We start from the raw sequence: 24236 nt of genomic DNA, 5'->3' as shown, positions 1-24236 counted from the left end.
GCGTGCCCAGCGTGCAGGACCTCGACATGCAGCCCGGCCCTGCCCCCAACGTCCCTGTGCGCGTGCGCCTGACGCTCAGCGCCGCCCTCGCCTGCTACGCCGACCCCGCCCACCTCGCACATGCCCGCCGCCTGCTGGGAAGCGATGACGACACTGATGATGTCGCGCTGATGCTGCGCTGGGACCAGGAGGCGCCAGGCCACGCCCACCCGGATAGGGACCCGGGAGATGGATCTGGGGAAGGCCACGCCCAACCCTCGGGCAGAGACGCTGATGGGGACAAGCTGTATCAGGACAGGGACCCGGATGTAGGCCACACCCACCGTCAAGGCGGAGACCCGGATGTGGACCATATGTATCAGGCCACAGACTCGGATGTAGGCCATGCCCACCATCGAACCAGGAACCCTGATATAGGCCATGTCCACCAGGGAGCCAGAGACCGTGATGTAGGCCCTGCCCACGCTCAGGACAGAGACCGGGTTGTAGGCCACACCCATCTGCAGGACAAATACCCGGATGTAGGCTATATGTATCAAGCCTGAGACCCGGATGTAGGCCTCTCCCGCCAGCAGGACAGACACCCGGATGTAGGCCCCGCCTACAAGCATGCCAGACACCCGGATGTAGGCCATGAGTATAATTAGGACGTAGGCCCCGCCCACCCTCAGGACAGAGACCCGAATGTCAATGACCCTGATGAGGGCCCCGCCCACCCTGAGGACAGAGACCAGGATGGAGGCCATGCCCACCCTGAGGCTAGAGACCCGGATGTCAATCAACCAGATCAGGGCCCCGCCCACTCTGAGGACAGAGACCCGGATGTAGGCCCCGGGTATGACCAGGATGGAGGCCACGCTCACCCTGAGGCCAGTTTCCCGGATGTCCATGACCCGGATGTGGGCAAGGCCTACCTCCTGGTGCGCAGCCCTGGCACGTCATCATCGTCGCCGATGTCACTTCCGGGCGTGGTGGCCCAGCTGTGAATGCGGCCTGCCTGGCTGCTGCAGCCCGAGCTGACACTGCACTGGGCCGGGCTGCGTGGGCCACACATGTGTCTGACGTGGACGGCATGCGTGCATGCCCCGAGGACCCAGAGGACGCACCCTGGGTGACCCTCAACCCCCGTGATGACCCCGATGACGTGCACGTGGTGACCCCGGGGCAGACGCTGCAGCTGCGCTGTTCGGCACAGGGCTCGGAAACACCACGCATGGCCTGGACGCGGCCTGACGGCTCCATCCTGCGGGGCAATGAGGATGGCGGCCATGATGGGGGGACAACGCTGGAGATCCACAGGATGCGCCAGGCCGATGCTGGCTGGTACCGCTGTGAGGCCCGCGTGGGGCGCCGCAGGGAAACCAAGGCACGGCGCGTGGCCTACGGCGGGGACGGAGCCACGGGGTCCAGGGCCTACTTGGAGGAGGAAGCCATGGAATCCGAGGCCTACGGTGTGAATGAAGCCACAGGACCTGAGGCCTACGCTGTGAATGAAACCATAGGATCTGAGGCCTACACTGAGGAGAAAGCCAAAGGATCCAGTGCCTATGGCTCAGATGAAGCCATGAGATCCGAGGCCTACACTGAGGAAAAAGCCACGAAATCTGAGACCTATGGTGAAGAAAAAGCCTACGCTGTGAATGAAGCCATAGAATCCGAGGCCTATGGTGCAAATAAAGCCATAGAATCCGAGGCCTTCGCTGAGGAAAAAGCCATAGGATCTGAGGCCTACACTGAGGAGAAAGACACAAGCCCCGCAGCCTACACCCTGTCTGAAGCCACAGGCCCCGCGGCCTACACCAGCTTTGAAGCCACAGCCCCCACGGCCGACACCCCGTCTGCAGGCCCGGGCCCTGCGGCCTACGGCGGCTTTGAGGCCGCCATGACAGGCCGGGTGCAGCGCATGTTCGTGGTGGCGTCGCAGGTGCCAGCGGCCACGGATCTTGTGCTGCCTGCGTGCGTCGCGCTGCGGCTGGGCTGCCGAGAGGAGGCGGAGCCGGCGGCGCGCATGGGCTGGCTGCTGCCGGGAGGGCGCTGGGCCTGGGCGGGGACGGACCTGGGGATGGACGGGGTCGGGGTCGGGGCGGACGGGACGCTGACGCTTCCCACGCTGGGCCCACGGCACGCTGGGCGCTATGTGTGCGTGGCCGCCAACGCGCTGGGGCTGGCACGCTGGGACGCCCACATCAGCGTGGGTGGGGCGGCGGGGGGCAAGATGGCGGGAGACAAGATGGTGGAATCAAAGATGGAAGAATCCAAGATGGCGCAAAGCAAGATGGCCAAAAACAAGATGGCAGAATCAAAGATGGCAGAATCCAAGATGGCAGAAAGCAAGATGGCCAAAAACAAGATGGCAGAATCAAAGACGAAAGGCAACAAGATGGCGGAAAACAAGATGGAGGGAATTAAGATGGTGGATTCCAAGATGGTGGACACCAAGATGGCGGAATCCAAAATGGAGGGAAACAAGATGGCCGAAAACATGACGGAATCTAACATGCCCGACGCCAACATGGCGGATTCCAAGATGGCCAAAAACAAGATGGTGGACACCAAGATGGAGGGAACCAAGATGGTGGAATCCAAGATGGAAGGAAACAAAATGGCGGAAGCCAAGATTGCAGAATCCAAGATGGAGGGAACTAAGATGGCGGAAGCCAAGATGGACTTAACGAAGATGGCAGATGCCAAGATAGCAGAATCAAACATGGAGAGAAACAAGATGGAGGAATCCAAGATGAAGGGAACCAAGATGGCCGAAAACATGGTGGAATCCAACATGGCTGACACCAACATGGTGGATTCCAAGATGGTGGACGCCAAGATGGCGGAATCCAAAATGGAGGGAAACAAGATCAGGGAAAGCAACATGGCGGAATCCAAGATGGAAGGAATCAAGATGGCGGAAAACAAGATGGAAGGAATAAAGATGGCTGAAAACAAGGTGGTGGAACCAAAGATGGAGGAATCCAAGATGGAGGGAATTAAGATGGCGGATTCCAAGATGGTGGAGGCCAAGATGGCGGATTCAAAAATGGCACATTCCAAGATGGCGGGCGCCGCTGTTGAAGCGGCTGCGGGGGCGTCGCGCGGTGCTGACGTCATTGTTGGTGTGCCAAGCTTGGGCCCGGGCACTGGGGAAGCGTGGCTGTGGCGTCGGCATCCTGCTGGCGGCCCCGAGCGTGGGCAGCAGCTGCGTCCGCCGCCTCCGCATCTCCCTCCCGTCCCGCGTGCCGCCCCCGCCGGCCGCGGGTTCGAGCCTGCCTTGCCGCGCCACCCGCGCCCAACAGTGGCTGCCGAGCACATCCGTCCTAGCACTCGGCGCGCATCCTGGCACGCGTGCGCGGCCGCAGCACGGGCGACTCCCGGGCCCCGCCCTCCCTGCTTCCATTCTCCAAGGAGACCTCCCTGCTTCCGGCGTTCACACTTCTGGTTTCCACACTTCCGGTTTTGACACAAATATCCCCACTTCCGGTCTCTGTGTCTTCTGCCGACCCACTTCCGGTCTCCACTCGGACCTCACCACTTCCGGTCTCCACTCAGACCACCCCACTTCTGGTCTCCATACTGCCGGTTTCCACTCGAACATCACCACTTCCTGTCTTCACTACTGCCTACCCACTTCCGCTCTCCCCGCGGACCTCCCCACTTCCAGTCTCCACTCAGACCCCCGCACTTCCTGCTTTCACACTTCCAGTTTCCACTCAAAAATTCCTACTTCCGGTCTCCACTCGGACCACCCCACTTCCGGCTTCCACACTTCCGGTTTTGTCTAGAACATCCCCACTTCTGGGCTCCCCTCGCAGATCTACACTTCCGGTCTCCATGCGGAGATCCCCACTTCCGGTCTCCATTCGGACCATCCCACTTCCTGTTTCCCCTCTTCCGGTTTCCACTCAGAAATCCCCACTTCATGCCTCCACTACTTCGCCCTACCCACTTCCGTTTTCGGCTGAGAGATCCCCACTTCCGGCTTCCACACCTCCGGTTTCCCCACGGACCTCCCCACTTCCGGTCTCCAGTGGGACCACCTGACTTCCTATTACCACTTGGAGATCCCCACTTCTGACTTCCACACTTCCGGTCTCCCCATGGACCTATCCACTTCTGGTTTTGACACGGACATCCCCACTTCAGGCCTCCACCCCTCGACCATCCGCTGCTCCGACCTCTGCACTTCTGTCCTCCTCACTTCCGGCCTCCTCACTTCTGGCCTCCTTACTTCCGGCCTCCAGGAGGCTTGGCGGCGGCCGCAGGCAGGGGCGACAGCACAAAGCCCACCGCGCCCTGCTGGGACCCACGGCGAACCCCCGTGACCCCATGGTCATGACCCTGCATGGCCGTGCCCGGATGCCCTCCCTTCCCGTCCTGCGGCTTCCTGGGACCTTTGACCCGCGACCCCCGACCCCGCCCGCCGTGACCCCGCCCCGTGGCGCCTGGAACGAGCTAGAAAAGGGTGAGCTTCAGTTTACCCATCTGTCTCCTGCAGGCTCTTGGCGTGGGGGCAGGGGACTGAAGGGAGCCAAATAGGAGGTGGAGGTTAGAGGTCACAGGGAGGATACAAGACGGTCAGAGGTCACTGGGAAGTTAAGGGTCACGGGGGGTCAGAGGTCACAGGGAAGTCAGGGGTCACAGTAGGGTCAGCAGTTGCAGAGAGGTCAGAGGTCACGGAGAGGTCACGGGGAGGTGAGAGGCCATGGGCAGGTTAGAAGTGGATGGGAGGTCAAAGGTCATGGGGAACTCAGGGGTCATGGAGAGGTCATGGGGAGGTCTCGGGAGGGTCACTGGGAGGTCAGAGGTCATGGGGAAGCCAGGAGTCACAGGAGGTCAGAGGACACAGAGTAGTCAGAGGTCATGGAGAGGTCACAGGGAGGTCAGGGGTCACTGGGAGGGCAGAGGGCATGGACAGGTCAGAGGGCATGGGAAGGGGAGGGGCGAAGTCCTTTACTCTGTCTGTCTGTCTGTTGTCTGTGTTCCTGGCCGTGTGGGGGACAGGATGACTGGGGAGACAAACACACGCACGGACAGACAGACAGACAGACAGAGCAGACAGATAGATAGAGGGACGGATGGATAGACAGACAGACAGACAGACAGACAGATAGGTGGATAGACGGATGAATGGACGGATAGACAGAGCCATAGAGAGTCAGACAGACAGATGGACAGAAGGACAGATAGACAGGTAGACAGACAGTAGACAGACAGATGGACAGATAGATAGACAGACAGATAGACTGATAGATAGATAAACAAATGGACAGACAGAAACATAGACAGACAGACAGAGAGATACATGGACAGATGGATGGAGAGACAGACAGACATGGAAACATACATGATTGGATGGATGGATAGATAGGTAGACAGACAGACAGCTGGATGGATAGATAGACAGACCAATGGACAGATAGACAGACAGAGCCATAGACAAAGAGATAGATGGACAGATGGATGGGTAGACAGACAGACAGACTGATGGATGTATAGACAGATAGGTAGACAGACACCAGACAGACGGATGGATACAGAGACAGGTGGACAGATGGACAGACAGAAGGACGGATAGACAGGTAGACAGATAGTAGATAGATAGAAGGACAGATGGACAGATAGATAGGTAGACAGACAGACAGATAAACCAATGGACAGATAGACAGAGCCATAGAGAGACAGACAGACAGACAGAGAGATACATGGACTGATGGACGGATAAACAGACAGATAGACTGATGGACGGATAGACAGAGCCATAGACAGACAGACATCAGAGACATGGACAGATAGATAGAAAGAGACAGACAGACAGACTGACCAATGGAAGGATGGACAGACAGAGCCATAGAGAGACAGACAGACAGAGAGATACATGGACAACTGGATGGATAGACACACAGACAGATAGAAACATACATGGTTGGATGGATGGATAGGTAGACAGACAGACAGACAGACAGACAGACAGACAGACAGACAGATAGATAGATAGACAGACAGACAGACAAATGGACGGATAGACAGAGCCATAGAGACAGATAGACAGAAGAATGGACAGAGAGACGAACAGATGAACAGATGGATAGATGGACCAATGGACAGATAGACAGACAGAGGCATACACAGTCAGAGAGACAGATGGACAGATGGATGGATAGACAGACGGGTGGATGGATGGATGGATTGAAAGAGATAACATGGACAGGTGGGTAGACAGATAGGTAGACAGACACCAGACAGACAGGCAGACAGATACATAGAGAGACAGGTGTACAGACAGATGGACAGATAGCTAGATAGATGGACCAGTGGACAAATAGAATCATAGATAGACAGACAGAGCAATGGACAGATAGACAAACAGAGCCATAGACAGAGAGAAAGAGAGAGAGAGAGAGAGAGAGATGGACGGAAGGAAGGATACACAGGTAGGTAGACAGACAGTAGATAGATGGATGGACAGATGAATGGACAGACAGATACATCGGTGGACGGAGCGACACAGACACATGGACAGATAGACGGATGGACTGATGGATGGATAGACAGATGGACAGAGAGACAGAGGGACAGACAGATGGACAGACAGAGGGACAGAGAGACAGAGGGACAGACAGATGGACAGAGAAACGGACGGACAGACAGATGGACGGACGGACAAGTAGACAGACGAACAGACATACTGACAGACAGACAGAGGGACAGACAGACATAGACAGACTGACAGACAGATGGATAGACAGACAGACAGAGAGATGGACAGCCGGACGGACAAAGGGACAGAGCACTGTCTCCGACCAGCACAGGGGCCCTTATCCAACGCCCTGTCCCTCTGTCCCTCCCTCCGTCCGTCTGTCTATCCCCAGGCATAGAGCTGACCCCAGCGGCGCCCGACACGCGTGGGACGGACACGAGTGGATCTGACGCTGGCACGATGCACACGCATGGAAATGTCACGAGTGGATCTGAAACTCACACGATGGTCACACGTGGAAAGGACAGGCGTGGACCTCACAGGAGCAAACTGGGCACGCGTAGGCCTGCCACTGACTTGATGATCACGTGTGAAAATGTCACACGTGACATGGACACGATCAGATCCCTTCCACACTCACTGGACACGCGTGAAACTCACATAACTGCATCTGACATGCGTGTAAATGTCACACATGTAAATGTCACGTGTGAAAGGGACACGATCATGTCCGTTATTCATAGGCTTAACCCAGTGGAAATGTCACTCGTGGATCTGACACGATCAGACCCCTTCTGCGTGGACTTGAAACTCTTAGAATGCACATACGTGGATCAGACACGCGTGCAAATGTCACGCTTGGATATGACAGGCGTGGAATGGACACGATCAGGTCCATTCATAGACCTGACACGCTTGAAAACATCACGCGTGAAAATGTCATGCGTGGAATGGACGCGATCAGGTCCCTTCTGCATGGCCCTGATACTCTTGGACCGCACATGCATGGATCTGACATGCGTGTAAATGTCACGTGTGAATCTGACACTCACACAATGGTCACACGTGGAAATCGTGAAAGGGACACGATCACGTCCCTTCCACACTCACCTGATACACATGAAGCACGCGTGCGTGGCTCTGACACACGTGGAAATGTCATGCACGCCTCCCCCGCTCCCCCCGTGCTGCTTGAGGCCCCCACGGAGTTCGTGTCTGCCCACGCGGGCCTCACCCTGCACCTGCCCTGCACAGCCCAGGCCTGTTCCCCTGCGGCCCTGCACTGGCGCCTGCCTGACAGGACCCACGTGAGACCCGTGCATGCGCAAATTCACCCTCGACTCAGCGACGTCTACGTCCTCCCCAATGGCACGCTGGTGCTGCGCCGCCTGCAGGCCCCGCGGCATGCTGGTGAGTGCGAGTGCGTGGCCGCCAACGCGCTGAGCAGCGAGAGACGCACTGTGCACGTCGAAGTCACGCCCGCGCACGCGCGTCTCCCCCCCAGCGTCCAACTCCGAGGCCCGCTGCGTGCCACACGCGTGCCCCACGGTGCTGACCTCACGCTGCACTGCCACGCGCGTGGGGACCCCGCCCCATGCGTGTTCTGGAGGCTGCCAGATGGGCGCCTGGTAGATGCTGGGAGGAGGTGAGTGTGGGAAGTGGGGGGCATCCATCCACCCACCAGTGCATCTACCCATCCACACATCCATCCATCCACCCATCCATCCACCCATCGATCCATCCGTCCACCCACCCATCCACCCATCCATCCATTCATCCATCTACCCATCCATCCACCCACCCATCCATCCATCCATCCACCCACCCATCCACCCATCCATCCATCCATCCCTCCATCCATCCATCCATCCACCCATCCACTCATCCATCCATCCACCCATCCATCCATCCATCCCTCCATCCATCCACCCATGCACTCATCCATTCCCCCACCCATCCACCCACCCATTCGTCCACCCATCCATCTATCCATCTACCCATTCATCCACCCATCCATCTACCCATTCATCCACCCATCCATCTACCCATCCATCCACCCATCCATCCATCCACCCATCCATCCACTCATCCATCCACCCATCCATGCATCCATCCATCATCCACCCATAGTTGGGATAAAGATGATACCCCTTGATAGATAGTTAATTGATAGAGGATGGATTAGACAGATGACATAGACACAGTAGACCATAGATAACAAATCGATTATCGATTAAATATTGATAGAGATGAGGTGGGGATGGTAGATCCATTAGCAGTGAATAGGTAATTTATAGGTCCTGGCTTGCCAGATCGCAAGGTAGAACCCTAGTGATCGATCATTGATAGATGATCGATCAGGGATCGATACAAGATGAGTATTGGATGCATATGTCACATGTGTGAATAACTAACATTGGCTTCAAATTTGTCTTCCCTTCCTTATGGTCTTTCCTCCTATTACTTCCTTCCTTCCTTCCTTCCCTCCTTCCTTTCTTCCTTCCCTTCTTCCTTCCTTCCTTCCCTCCTTCCCTTCTTCCTTCCTTCCCTCCGATCCTTCCTTCCTTCCCTCCAATCCTTCCTTCCTTCTCTCCAATCCTTCCTTCCTTCCCTCCAATTCTTCCTTCCTTCCATCCTTCCTTTCCTACATTCCCTCCTTCCTTCCAATCTCCCTTCCCTACATTCCCTCCTTCCTTCCCTCCAATCCTTCCATCCTTCCTTCCCTCCAATCCTTCCTTCCTTCCCTCCAATCCTTCCATCTTTCCTTCCCTCCAATCCTTCCTTCCCTCCCTCCAATCCTTCCTTCCCTCCAATCCTTCCTTCCCTCCCTCCAATCCTTCCTTCCTTCCCTCCAAACCTTCCATCCTTCCTTCCCTCCAATCCTTCCTTCCTTCCTTTCCTCCAATCCTTCCTTACTTCCCTCCAATCCTTCCATCTTTCCTTCCATCCAATCCTTCCTTCCTTCCCTCCAATCCTTCCTTCCTTCCCTCCGATTCTTCCATCCTTCCTACCCTCCAATCCTTCCTTCCAATCCTTCCCTCCAATCCTTCCTTCCCTCCTTCCTTCCCTACATTCTCTCCTTCCTTCCCTCCAATCCTTCCTTCATCCTTCCCTCCTTCCTTCCCTCCTTCCTTCCTTCCTGCCCTCCCTCCCTCTCCCCTCCCCAGCTCTGACATCCGGGTCCACGCCTTTCCCAATGGCACGCTTTCCGTGCGTCCGGTGACGTCACGCGATGCGGGGGAGTACGTGTGTGTGGCGAGCAACGCGGCTGGCAACGCGCATGCACGGGTGCGCGTGGAGTTGGCGGCTGGGCCAGGCGCCTCCTATCTGCAACCCCGGCTTCCCGTGACCCCCGTGACCCCCGTGACCCAGGATGCCGATCCCAGGGAGGACTGTGCTGCCCACCACTGCCTCCACGTCCCATCCGGTGTCCTGGGAGATCTGGATGTTCGGGTCGCGAGGCCTGATGGGAGTGTGGGGATCTGGGACCTGGGGCCTGGGTTAGACCTCGGATGTGTGACCACGGGTGGGGGGGCGGAGCCTGGGGCGGGTTCTTCCTCTTCCTCTCAGTCACTTCCTTCTTCCTCTTCCTCTTCATTTCCTGTTTCCTCTTCCTTTCATTCTTCCTCTTCTCTCAATCACTTCCTTCTTCTTCCTCTTCCTCTCAACATCATTCAACTTCTTCTTCCTCTAACTTTCCCTCTTCCTCTTCCTTTCCTGTTTCCTCTTCCTTTCCTTCTTCCTCTCCATCTCTTCCTTCCTCTTCCTCTCACCATCCATCTTCTTCCTCTTCCTCTGCTTCCTCCTCTACTTCTTTTCCTTCTTCCTCTTCCTTTCCTTCTTCCTCTTCATCTCATCTTTTCCTGTTCTCTTCCTCTCAATCTCTTCCTTCTTCCTCTTCTTCCTTTCCTTCCTCTTCCTCTTCTCAGTCTCTTCCTTCTTCCTCTTCTTCCTTTCCTTCCTCTTCCTCTTCTCAGTCTCTTCCTTCTTCCTCTTCTTCCTTTCCTTCCTCTTCCTCTTCTCAGTCTCTTCCTTCTTCCTCTTCTTCACATTCTTTTCCTGCTTCCTCTTCTTTTCCTTCTTCCTCTTCTCCATCTCTTCCTGCTTCCTCTCATGTTTCCTCTTCTTCCTCTTCCTTTCCTTCTTCCTCTTCTTCCTCTTCCTCTCAGTCTCTTCCTTCTTCCTCTTCATTTCCTATTTCCTCTTCCTCTTCACTTCTTGGTTCCTCTTCACTTCCTGCTTCCCCTTCGCTTCCTGCTTCACTTCCGGCTTCCCCTTCACTTCCTGCTTCCTCTTCATCTCCCACTTCCGCTTCCGCCCCACTACCCCCCGAGCTCTACGTCCCCTACAGCACCCCCGTGACCTTCACGTGCCCCTGTGACCCAGGGGTCGCGCGCAGTGACCTGGCTGACGCCGGCCTCGCAGCCCGTGGCCTTCACTTCCGGCCCGGAGGACGCCCACTTCCGGGTGCTGCTGGACGGGCGTCTGCGCCTGCGGGGGGCACGGGCCGACGCAGGCACGTACACGTGCATGGCGGAGCGGGGCTGGCGCACCACCGTGCGCCTACACGTGCAGCTGTGGGCGCTGAGCATCCGGGTTATGCCTGATGTCCATGACGACGTGAACGACGACATCCGGGTCTCCCCCGTGGTGCGTCTGCGCGTGCGCTGCCAGGCCGATGGCGTCCCCGAGCCCGCCTGCTGTGGGAACTTCCGGGCGGGCTGGTACTTCCAGTCCCGTATCGCAGTCGCACGGGGGGAGGGATCAGCGTGGAAGCGCGTGGGACGTTGGAAATCCCGGATGTGCTTGCGCTGCGCAGCGGTGGCAGCTACGCCGTGGCGTGTGTGGCGCGCAACCCGGCGGGTGAAGCCCAGATATGGGTGTGGCTGCCGCCATGGTGGGCGCGGGCTCTGCCCCCTGTGGCGTCGGCTCCACCCACTGAGGCGTTGACTCCGCCCCCTGGCGCGCCAGCTCGGCCCAGTCACACTCCTGCCCTACCATCTTGGGCGCTGGCTCCACCCCCTGGTGCGCTGGCTCCACCCTCTGAGGCAGCTCCGCCCCCTGGCCCGCCTGCGCCGCCATCTTGGGCGCTGACTGCGCCCTCTGAGGCATTGACTCCGCCCCTGTTGCGCCAGCTCCGCCCCATCACGCGCCTGCCCCGCTATCTTGGGCACTGACTCCGCCCCCTGGGGCAGCGTCGGGGGCAGCGCTGCGTGTGGCGCTGGGCGGCAGCTTTCGGCTGCGCTGCCCCACCTCCACGCTTCCAGTGTCCTGGCGCCTGCCCGGCGGGCTGGTGCTGCATGAGCCGCCGAGTCATGGCCGCTTCACATTGGGCACCAATGGCAGCCTGGAGGTGCGCGCTCCTACGTCTGCCACGCCCACCCCAGGGCGCCGCCCGGACACGACCCCCGTGCGCCGGAGACCCGGATGTTCAGCTTCATTCCCGCCACTAGGCTGCTGGGTGCCATGGCAGGGCAATGGACTGAGGAGACCCGGATGTGGGGCTTCATTCCCGCCACTAGGCCGCGGCGTTCGGTTGCCGGGCAACCAAGTGAAGATACCAGGACGTTGGGCTCCACCACAGCGTCTAGGCCTGTGCCTTCGGTTGCCAGGCAACAGACTGAGAAGACCGGATGTGGGGCTTCATTCCTGCCTTTCGGCCGCTGGGTTCAGTTGCCGGGAAAGCGCGTGAGACCCGGATGTCCGGCTCCAGCAAGACTCCTGCGCCCCAGCCGGAAGATGCCGGGATGTGGGACTCCAAACCTGCGTGTGCTGTACAGAAGCTGCGGTCTGACCAGAGGCCACGGAGAGGCTAGGACCCGGATGTGGACTGGGAAAGACCCAGATGTCACCTATCTCTGGGTCCACTGAGGGGCCAGGACCCGGATGTGGACTGGGAGAAACCCGGATGTCACCTATCTCCCGGTCCACTGAGGGGCCAGGACCCGGATGTGGACTAGAAGGGACCCGGATGTCACTTTCTTCCATGTCCACTGACCCAGATGTGGCATGGAGGAACCGGATGTCACTTTCCTCCAGATGCACTGATGGGTCAGGACCCGGATGTGGACTAGGAGGGACCCGGATGTCACCTTCCTTCATGTCCACTGAGGGGCCAGTACACGGATGTGGACTGGGAGGGACACGTATGTCACCCTCATTCGTGTCCACTGACCCAGATGTGGCCTGGGGAACCAGGATGTCACTTATCTCCAGGTCCACTGAAGGGCCAGGACCCGGATGTGGACTGGGGGACCCGGATGTCACCCTCCTCCGTGTCCACTCACCCGGATGTGGCGTCAGGGACCCAGATGTCACTTATCTCCAGGTCCACTGAGGAACCAGGACCCAGATGTGGACTGGGGGACCCGGATGTCACCTATCTCCAGGTCCACTGAGGGGCCAGGACCCGGATGTTGCGTGGGGAACCCGGATGTTATGTAAGTCCATGTCCATTAACCCGGATGTGGACTGTGGCAGGGACCTGGACATGTGCTGGGCAGGACCCGAATATCACATCCACAGGCCTGGCTGTGCCGTGTGGAGTCTCGGATGTCACGCTCCTCTCCTTCCACTGACAGGGTTTAGGACCCGGATGTGGCGTGAGGATCCCGGATGTCAGGTCCCTCCACATTCACTGAGGGTCCAGGACCAAGATGTGGAATGGGAACTGCCTGGATGTTAGGGACCTCCAGGTCCGTGAACCCGGATGTGGGCTGGGTACTCGGATGTTAGGGACCTCCAGGTCCATGAACCTGGATGTGGGGTGAGTACCCAGATGTTAGGGACCTCCAGGTCAGTGAACCCGGATGTGGGCTGGGTACTCGGATGTTAGGGTCCTCCAGGTCCATGAACCTGGATGTGGGGTGAGTACCCAGATGTTAGGGACCTCCAGGTCTGTGAACCTGTATGTGGGGTGGGTACCCGGATGTTAGGGATCTCCAGGTCCGGGAACCCAGATGTGGAGGCAAGTACCAGGATGTCACTTAACTCCAGGTCCACTGGCAGGCGCCAGGACCCGGATGTGAGGGGTTTGGACCCGGATGTGAGGGTTGGGACCCAGATGTGAGGGGTTGAGACCCAGATGTGAGAGGTGGAACCAGGATGTGGCAGAGCGGGCACTCCACACCTTGGCTCCAGCTGCGCTTTGGCCGTTGGGGTCCTTTCCCAGACTCGGAGGCAATAAAGCAGCCATGCTGCTTCTGGATGGAATTCTTCCTCACTTCCTCCCCCAAGCGCAGGCCAAGCCCTCCTGAGTCCCTCACTTCCTCCCCAGCCCAGGCCACGCCCTCCTGAGCTCTGGCCACGCCCTACTGAGCACAGGCCACGCCCCCTGGGCACAGGCCACGCTCCCTGACGGTCCTGACTCTTATTGCAGCCCTCCATGTAGTTCTCGAGGTTTCCCTCCTCCCCTTCCTCCTGCCTCTGCCAGGCCTGGCAATTTCTTGGCGCCCAGCCCAGCAACTCCGGGCTTTTCCCTTCCTTCCCTGCCTACCCCTTCAGCACCACATCCTGTTCCTTTCCAAGGAACAAGGGGACTTTTATTTTGGAGGGGGTTTGTGGAGTTCTGGCTGCTGGAGTGACGTGGACATTTGAGCCCTGCGAGCTTCCTGGCTGGCAGGGAGAGCAACAGGCCCAGGCGCTGATGGCAGAGAACTGTGGATGTGAGTTCGTCCTCTGGGGAACACGGGGAGAGGTGTGGGGACCCGGGTTTGGGGGGCTTCGATTGCTTTTTGGAGCCCCCCCCGGATGTCCCACCATGCCCCGGGGTGGGGGCTTCAGGGCCCCGCCACAAGCCTGGAAAGACAAGGTGAGGGGCTGATGTACTGGTGGGGGCAACAGCAGCCTGGCCCTGGGGTGGCCGGATGTTCCTCAGCTCTTCCCCACTTCCTGCTTCCGGCCTTCTCTTCCAGGAAACGGAGAGCATCATGGGAAGGACACGATCCTGGGCGCCATGTTGGTCAGGAGAATGCCTGGAGGGAGGGGGAGTCCTCCCATCCCTCCTCCCATCCACCCATCCATCCATCCACCCATCCCTCCACCCATCCATCCATCCACCCATCCACCTATTCATCCACCCATCCATCCATCCATCCACCCATCCATCTATCCACCCATCCACCCATCCACCTATCCATCCATCCACCCATCCATCCATTCATCCATCCACCCACCCATCCATCCACCCATCCATCCATCCATACACCCACCCACCCATCCATCCACCCATCCATCCATCCATCCATCCACCCACCCACCCATCCATCCATCCACCCATCCATCCATCCAACCATCCACCCATCCATCCACCCACCCACCCATCCATCCATCCACCCATCCACCCATCCACCCATCCACTCATCCATCCAACCATCCATCCATCCACCCATCCATTCACCCATCCATCCATCCATCCACCCATCCACCTATCCATCCATCCATCCATCCACCCATCCATCCACCCATCCTCTCTCTCCTCCTCAGGTCGCACAGCAGCTGCACAGCCCCACCCCTCGTCTTCCTCCTTCTCCTCCTCCTCCCCCCTGGCCCCTGTGCAGGCCCTGCCCCCTCGCGCCCCAACTTCCTGCTGCTCTTGGCCGACGACCTGGGCCTGGGCGACCTGGGCAGCTTTGGGAACCGCAGCCTGCGGAGAGCAGAGGGGGAGGCCCGGATGTAGGGCCTTAGTTACCCGGATGTGGGAGCTCAGATCCCTGGATGTTCCACCAGGAGAACTGTATAGACATCTAGTAACTCAGTTCCTCGGATGTTGGATGTTAGTATCGTGGATGTTGGATATCAAATCCCGGGATGTTGGATCTTAGTGCCCCGGATGTTGGATATCAGGTCCCCGGATGTTACATGTTAGTACCCCGGATTTGAAGACCAGGTCCCTGGATGTTGGATATCAGGTCCCCGGATGTTAAATCTTAATACCCCGGATGTGGGAAATCAGGTTCCTGGATGTTGGACTTCAGTTCCCTGGATGTAGGATGTTAGTACCCCGGATGTTGGAGACTAGGTCCCCGGATGTTGGATGTTAGTGCCCCGGATGTTGGATATCAGGTCCCTGGATGTTAAATCTTAGTACCCCGGATGTGGGAGATCATGTCCCCAGATATTGGACTTCAGTGCCCCGGATGTAGGAGCTCAGGTCCCAAGATGTTGGAGGTTAGTGCCCCAAATGTGGGAGCTCAGGTCCCCGGATGTTAGATATTAGTACCCTGGATGTTGTAGCTCAGTGCCCCGGATGTTGGATCTTATTCCTCCGGATGTAGGAGCCCAGGTGCCTGGATGTTAGATCTCAGTGTCCTGGATGTTGGATATCAGGTCCCCGGATGTTAGATGTTAGTACCCCGGATGTTGGATATCAGATCCTTGGATGTGGGATGTTAGTGCCCTGGATGTTGGAGGACAGGTCCACGGATGTTAGATCTTAATGCCCCGGATGTGGGAAATCAGGTTCCCGGATGTTAGATGTTAGTGCTCCGGATGTTGGAGATCAGGTTCCCGGATGTTGGAGATCAGGTCCCCGATGTTGGAGATCAGGTCCCCGGATGTTGAATCTTACTGCCCCGGATGTTGGATATCAGGTCCCCGGATGTTACATGTTAGTACCCCGGATGTTAGAGCTCAGTTCCCCGGATGTTCCACCAGGAGAACTGTATAGACATCTAGTGGACCCCAGGTCCCCGGATGTTGGATGTTAGGTCCCCGGATGTTGGAGTTCAATTCCCAGGATGTTAGATCTCAGTTCCCTGGATGTTGAAGATCAGGTCCCTGGATGTTGGATATCAGATCCCCGGATGTGGGATGTTAGTGCCCCGGATGTTGGAGATCAGGTCCTCAGATGTTAAATCTTAGTATACCCCAGATGTGGGAAATCAGGTTCCCGGATGTTAGATGTTAGTACCCCAGATGTTAGAGATCAGGCCCCCGGATGTTGGATATCAGATCCCTGGATGTTGGATCTTAGTGTCCCAGATGTTGGAGACCAGGTACCCGGATGTTTGAGCTCAGGTCCCAGAGGTTGGATCTTAGTTGCCCGGATGTAGGCCCTCAGGTCCCCGGATGTTGGGCCTTAGATCCCCGGATGTAGGAGCCCAGTCCACAGATATAGATCTTAGTACCCTGGATGTGGGATCTCAGGGCCCCAGATGTTGGATCTTAGATCCCCGGATGTTGGACCTCAGGTCCCCAGAGGTTGGATCTTAGTATCCCAGATGTGGGATCTCAGGGCCCTGGATGTTGGAGTTCAGCTCCTGGGATGTTGGGCATTAGATCCCCTGATGTTAGACCCCAGGTCCCCGTATGTTCTTGGCTGTGACTCAGTTTCCCTCTCCCCCCACAGCACCCCGCACCTGGACGGCCTGGCCCGGGATGGCGTGCAGCTGACCCAGCACCTGGCGGCAGCGTCTGTCTGCAGCCCGAGCCGTGCGGCCTTCCTGACGGGACGCTACCCTGTGCGCCTGGGTTGGTATGGGGGGGTGGGATATCTGGGGAACAGAGGGAGCGGTGGGGGGGAGGTGGGGGCAGGACATCCGGGGATCTGAGAGCCAACATCTGGGATACTAAGATCCAACATCCGTGGACCTGATATTCAACATCTGGGGATCTGCGACCCAACATCTGGGGATCTAAAGCCCAACATCCGGGGAACTGAGCACCAACATCCGGGGCACTGAGCTCTAACATCCAGGGACTTCATCTCTGACATCCGGGTTACTAAGATCCAACATCCGGGGATCTGAGCACAAACATCCGGGGCACTGAACTCTAATATCCGGGAACCTTATCTCTAACATCCATTGTACTAAGATCCAACATCCGGGGATCTGAGGCCTAACATTCTGGGAACTGAACTCCAAGATCCAAGGACCTGACATCCACCATCCGGGGTACTAAGATCTAACATCCGGGAACCTGAGCCCCAACATCTGGGGAACAGAGCTCCAACATCTGGGGATCTGAGGGCCAACATACCCGAATCTAAGCTCCAATATCCGGGGTTGTAAGACCCAACATCCAGGGAACTGAGCTACAACATCCGGGTAACTGAAGTCCAACATCTGGGGTCCTGATATCCACCATACAGGGAACTGAACTCCATCATCCGGGGATCTGAGGGCCAACATCCGGGATACTAACATCAAACATCCGGGGACCTGAGGTCCAATATCCAGGGAACTGAGGCTCAACATCTAGGGCACTGAGGTCCACTAGAGGGAGGGGAGGACTACTCTGAGGATCTCAGGTTCAGATTCCTGAGACTCTGGGACTTCCCCCCTGAAACGCCAGGAAACCAGAAGTGATGCCATATTGGTTTCCCCCGGGGGCTCCCAGGGCTGGGGTCCTTTCCACCCCTGGTGGGCAGGTCCCAGGCTATCCCAGACACAGCAGGCCTTCCCCCTGAAGGTGTTAGATGCCCCCTCCTGACCCGGGACGCCATCATCACTGACCTAGGGTCCTTCTCCTCTCTCTTGAAAGGCATGGTGACCACCAAAGGGGCACGTGTGCTGCAGTGGGCAGCAGTGTCGGGCGGGCTGTCCACCTCCGAGATCACCTTCGCCAAGATCCTGCAGGAGCAGGGATACGCCACCGGCCTCATAGGTAAGAGAGAAGTCATCCATCCACCCATCCATCCATCCACCCATCCCCCATCCATCCACCCATCCATCTATCCATCCACCCATCCATCCATCCATCCATCCATCCACCCATCCACCCATCCATCCATCCATCCACCCATCCACCCTTCCATCCATCCATCCACTCATCCACCCACCCATCCATCCATCCACCTATTCATCCATCCATCCATCCATCCACCCACCCATCCATCCATCCACCTCCATCCATTCATCCATTCACCCACCCATCCATCCATCCACCTCCATCCATTCATCCATTCACCCACCCATCCATCCACCCATCCATCCATCCACCCACCCACCCATCCATCTACCCATCCATCCATCCATCCACCCACCCATCCATCCATCCATCCACCCATCCACCCATCCATCCATCCACTGTGCATCCATCCATCCAGCCATCCATCCATCCACCCATTCCCCTATTCATCCATCCATCCATCCACCCACCCATCCATCCATCCATCCATCCATCCATCCACCCATCCATCCATCCATCCATCCACCCACCCAACCATCCACCCACCCATCCATCCACCCATCCATCCACCCATCCATGCACCCATCCACCCATCCATTCACTCATCCATCCGTCTCTTCCCCTCCAGGCAAATGGCACCTGGGCCTCAACTGTGAGTCCCCCACTGACCACTGCCACCACCCCCTGAACCACGGGTTTGACTCCTTCTTCGGGGTCCCCTTCACCCTGATGGGGGACTGCTTGCAAGCGGAGCCCTCGGAGAAGCGAGCGCGTTTGCAAGGGCCCCTGGACCTGGGGGCGCAGCTGCTGCTGCTTTCCCTGCTCTGCCTGGACTCTGGGAAGCTCACGGGCCTGCTGGGCCTGCGCTGGGTGCCCTGGGTGCTGGGCCCTGGATGTGGGGCCTTGCTCCTGGCCTGCACCTCCCGCCTCCTGGGTGTCTTCATCGTCCATGCCGACTGCTTCCTGATGAGGGATCACCAGGTCGTCCAGCAGCCTCTGAGGTTTGAGGCCAGCGCGGGGCTCTTCTTGCAGGAGGCTGAGGCCTTCATCCACAGGTCAGCCTGGGGTCGGGGAGGGGGACAGATGCCATCTACTAGATCTCTATAGTCAACTGGTAGACCTTAGTTCCCCGGACGTACATCCAGTAGATCTCTATAGTCAACTGTCAACCTCAAATCCCCGAATCTTCCACTAGGAGATCTCTATAGGCATCTGGTAGACCTCAGATCCCCGGATGTACATCCAGTAGATCTCTACAGTCAACTGGTCAATCTCAAATCCCCGGATGTTCCATCAGTAGATCTCTACAGACGTCTGGTAGACCTCAGATCCCCAGATGTACATCTACTAGATCTCTATAGTCAACTGGTAGACCTCAGGTGCCCAGATGTATATCCAGTAGATCTCTATAGTCAACTGTCAACCTCAAATCCTCTGGTAGACCTCAAATCCCTGAATGTTACATCTAGTACATCTCTATAGACATCTGGTAGACCTCAGGTTCCCGGATGTTCCATCAGTAGATCTGCAGAAACATCTGGTAGACCTCAGGTCCCCGGATGTTCCATCTAGTAGATCTGTAGAGACATCTGGTAGACCTCACATCAGACCATGATCGATTATTGGTAGTATTTTTCAGATCATGATCGATTATTGGTAATAACTGATCAGATGATGTTCGATTATAGGTAATAACTGATCAGCTCATGTTCAATTATTGGTATTATCGATCAGATGATGTTCGATTATTGGTATTATCGATCACATCACAATCGAATATTGGTATTATTGATCAGATCCTGTTCGATTATTAGTAATATCTGATCAGCTCATGTTCTATTATTGGTCATATCAATCAGATGTTTGATTATTGGTAATAACTGATCAGATCTGTTCGATTATTGGTAATAACTGATCGGATCACGATCGATTATTGGTATTTTTGATCAGATCACTATTGATTATTGGTATTATCGATCAGATCAGGATCGATTATTGGTAATATCTGATCAGATCAGGATCAATTATCGATCATCTGATCGATTATTGGCAATACCTGATCAGGTCGGTTATTGGTGAGGTTATTGATGATGGGGGCGGGGTCTGACGTGGGTCCGCAGGCACCAGGCCCGCCCCATCCTCCTTCTCGTCTCCTTCCTCCACGTCCACGTCCCGCTGGTCACCTCACCTGCCTTCCAGGGCCGCAGCGCGCACGGCACTCACGGCGACAACATGGAGGAGCTCGACTGGATGGTGGGTGAGTGCGGTGCGGCAGGAACTGAGGCACGGTGCTTGGGATGGGGGAAACTGAGGCACGGGGGTGGGGTGAGCGGGATAGGGAGACTGAGGCACGGGGACGGGGTGAGCGGGATAGGGAAACTGAGGCACGGGGGTGGGGTGAGTGGGTTGGGGGAAACTGAGGCACAGAGATGGGGTGAGCGGGATGGGGGAAACTGAGGCATGGGAACGGGGTCAATGGATTGGGGTAAACTGAGGCACGGTGCACTTGAGTAAACTGAGGCACGGTGCATTTGGGTAAACTGAGGCACAGGGACAGGGTCAGTGTGTTGGGGATAAACTGAGGCATGGGGTTTGGGTAAACTGAGGCACGGTGCATTTGGGTAAACTGAGTCACTGGGCATGTTGGGGGTAAACTGAGGCAAGGTGCACTTGGGTAAACTGAGGCACGGTGCATGTTGGGTAAACTGAAGCACGGTGCATGTTCAGGGTGAACTGAGGCACAGTGCATTTGGGTAAACTGAGGTACGGTGGATGTGGGTAAACTGAGGCCCGCATATAGGGGTAAACTGAAGGACGGTGCATGTTGTGTAAACTGAGTCACTGGGTATTGGGGTAAACTGAGGCACAGTGTATTTGGGTAAACTGAGTCACTGGGCATGTTGGGCAAACTGAGGCATGGTGCATGTTGGGTAAACTGAGTCACTAGGCATGTTGGGTAAACTGAGGCATGGTGCATGTTGGGTAAACTGAGGCACGGGGACAAGGTGAGTGGGTTGAGTAAACTGAGGCACCGGGATGGGGGTAAACTGAGGCACGGGGACGGGGTCAGCGGGTTGGGGTAAACTGAGGCACGGTGCATTTGGGTAAACTTAGGTATGGTGCACTTGGGTAAACTGAGGCCCAAATATAGGAGTAAACTGAGGCACGGTGCATGTTTAGCGTAAACTGAGGCACAGTACACTTGGGTAAACTGAGGCAAAATGCATTTGGGTAAACTGAGGCACAGTGCATGTTGGGGGTAAACTGAGGCACAGTGCATGTTGGGGGTAAACTGAGGCACGGTGCATTTGGGTAAACTGAGGCCCGGTGAGCGTTGGGGGTAAACTGAGGCACGGTGCCTGTTTGGTAAACTGAGTCACTGGGCATTGGGGATAAACTGAAGCACGATGGAAATTTGTAAACTGAGTCACAATGCATGTTGGGTAAACTGAGGCACGGTGCATGTTGGGGGCAAACCGAGGCACGGTGGATGCTGGGGGTAAACTGAGGCACGGACCCATTTCCCCCCCCGGAGGGCGACTGCTGGCAGCGCTTCACGGCGCGGGGCTGGGGCGCCATACCCTCGTCTACTTCACGTCGAACCACAGTGCCTCGCTGGAGGCCCGGGCTGGGGCGCTCGCCTCGGGGGTTCCAACGGCATTCACCGAGGCGAGGGGAAAACTGAGGCAGGGTGGATGGAGCCTCCCACGCGGCCCGACCCCACCCCTTGACTTTTGTCCTTCGCCCTCCCTTGCAGGTGGCAAAGGCATGGGTGGCTGGGAGGGCGGCATCCGGGTCCCTGGGCTGGTGCGCTGGCCTGGGACACTGCGCGCAGGGCGCCTGATGCCTGAGCCCACCAGCCTCATGGACCTGTTCCCCACGGTGGTGCGCCTGGCCGGGGTCTGGGTTCCGGCGGACAGGTAGGAGTTCGCCGGCCTGCGTCCCCACGGGGTGGAGGAGAAGGGGGGTCATCCGGGGCCTCGGGGATCCCCGAGCGGGGGAGGCTGAGGCCTGCACATCCGGGTCTCTGGTTGCTCAGAAGCCTGCACAGCCGGGTCTCTGAGGGCTCAGACCTGCACATCCGGGTCTCTGGGGGCTCAGGAGCCTTTACATCCGGGTAACTAAGGGCTCAGGCCTGCAAATCTGGGCCTCTGAGCACTCAGAAGCCTAGACATCTGGGTCTCTGAGGACTCAGGCCTTCATATCCGGGTCTCTAAGGCATCAGGGCTGCACATCCAGGTCTCTGAGTACCTAGGCCCAGGTCTCAGGCCTGGACATCCGGGTCTCTGAGGGCTCAGGCCTGCACATCTGGGTCCCTGAGGGCTCAGAAGCCTGCACATCTGGGTCTCTGGGATCTCAGGCCTGCACATCCGGGTCTCTGGGGGCTCAGAAACCTGGACATCCGGGTCTCTGGGATTTCTGGCCTGCACATCTGGGCCTCTGAGCGCTCAGAAGTCTGCACATCTGGGTCTCTGAGTGTTCAGGAGCCTGGACATCCGGGTCTTGAAGGCCTCAGAAGCCTGTACATCCAGGTCTCTGAGGGCTCAGAAGCCTGCACATCCGGATCTCTAAAGGCTCAAGCCTTGACATCCAGGTCTCTGGGATCTCTGGCCTGCACATCCGGGTCTCTGGGGGCTCCGGCCTGCACATCTGGGTCTCTGAGCGCTCAGAAGCCTGCACATCCAGGTCCCGCAGGGAGGTGGAAGGCCGGGACCTGATGCCCGCGCTGCTGGGGATGGCGCAGGCCGCAGGCCACGACTTCCTGCTGCACTACTGCGAGGCCTGGCTGCACGCCGTGTGCTGGTTCGACCACCCAAGTGAGTGCCTTGACCTCCGCTGGGCCCCGGGGCGGGGGAGGGAGCTGCATGCATGCGTTCAGGGACCCGGATGCAAGGCCTGGGGGTGGGAGACCTGGATGTGGGAATCCCCGGATGTGGGAATCCTGGGATGTGAGGACCTGGATGGAAGGCATGAGATGGGAAACCCCGGATGTAAGGTCCCGGATGTGAAGTCCCCGATGGGAATTCCCGGATGTGAGGTACTGAATGAGAATCCCTGGATGTGAGGCCCCGGATGTGGGAATCCTGGGATGTGAGGACCTGGATGGAAGGCATGAGATGGGAATCCCCGGATGTGAGGCCCCGGATGTGAGGTCCCAAATGGGAATCCCTGGATGTGAGGTCCCAGATGAGAATCCCCGGATGTGAGGCCATGGGTGTGAGTCCCCGGATGTGAGGTCCCACATGTGAATGCACGGATGTGGGGCCCCGGATGTGAATCCCCGGATGTGAAGCCCCAGATGTGAATCCCCGGATGTGAAGCCCCGGATGTAACTTTCTGGATGTGAGGTCCCGGATGTGAATTCCCGGATGTGAGGTCCGAGATGGGAATCCCCGGATGTGAATACCCAGATGTGAAGTCCTGGATGGGAATCCCCGGATGTAAGGTCTTGCATGTGAATGCCCGGATGTGAATCCCTGGATGTGATGTTCTGGATGTGAATTCCCGGATGGGAATCCCGGGATGTGAGGCCCTGGATGTTACTCCTTTCTCCCCCCACCCCCCGCAGGCTGCACTGTGTGGAAGCTGCACTTCGCCACTCTGCGCTTCGACTCGCCGTGCTTGGGCGCCTGCCTTGGTTTCCCTGCCTGTGCCTGCTCGGGGCGGCAAATGACCCGCCACCTGCGGCCACTGCTCTTTGACCTGACGGCAGACCCGGGGGAGACCCACCCAATGCAGGGACCGATGGCGACGCGCAGGCATGTGGAGGCCGCGGTGGCCTGGATGCTGCGCAAGCGCCGTCCCCTCGTGGCCCCGCCCCTCGCCCCTGCACACAACACCTGGAGCCTGCGCCTCCAGCCCTGCTGCGTGCCCAGACCGCTCTGTGCCTGCGACCACCTGATGCCCGACCTCTGACCCCGACCTGACCCCCAACCCCCAACTTCCCTGGGGCTATGGCAGATCCTGGCCTGCGCCTCTCACATCCGGGGACTCACATCCAGGTATTAAACATCCGGGTATACTCAAAAACAGAGATTCCCACATCCGGAGATTCCCACATACAGACTCTCACATCCAGGGATTCCTACATCCGGGGATTCCTACATCCGGGGATTCTCACATCCAGGAATTC

The 24236-nt window shown here is 57.5% G+C and overlaps 1 pseudogene; it reads left to right on the top strand.

Annotated features, from left to right (window-relative positions):
- Window positions 1-13451: 13451 nt before the first annotated feature.
- Window positions 13452-24019, top strand: LOC122109100 (annotated as a pseudogene).
- The last annotated feature ends 217 nt before the right edge of the window (window positions 24020-24236 follow it).

Source organism: Dipodomys spectabilis, unplaced genomic scaffold, assembly GCF_019054845.1.
Source record: "Dipodomys spectabilis isolate Male_0828 unplaced genomic scaffold, ASM1905484v1 ptg000068l, whole genome shotgun sequence".
Lineage (NCBI taxonomy): Eukaryota > Metazoa > Chordata > Mammalia > Rodentia > Heteromyidae > Dipodomys > Dipodomys spectabilis.
The sequence above is the reverse complement of the archived record's forward strand: the minus strand, read 5'-3'. Positions and strand labels throughout refer to the sequence as shown.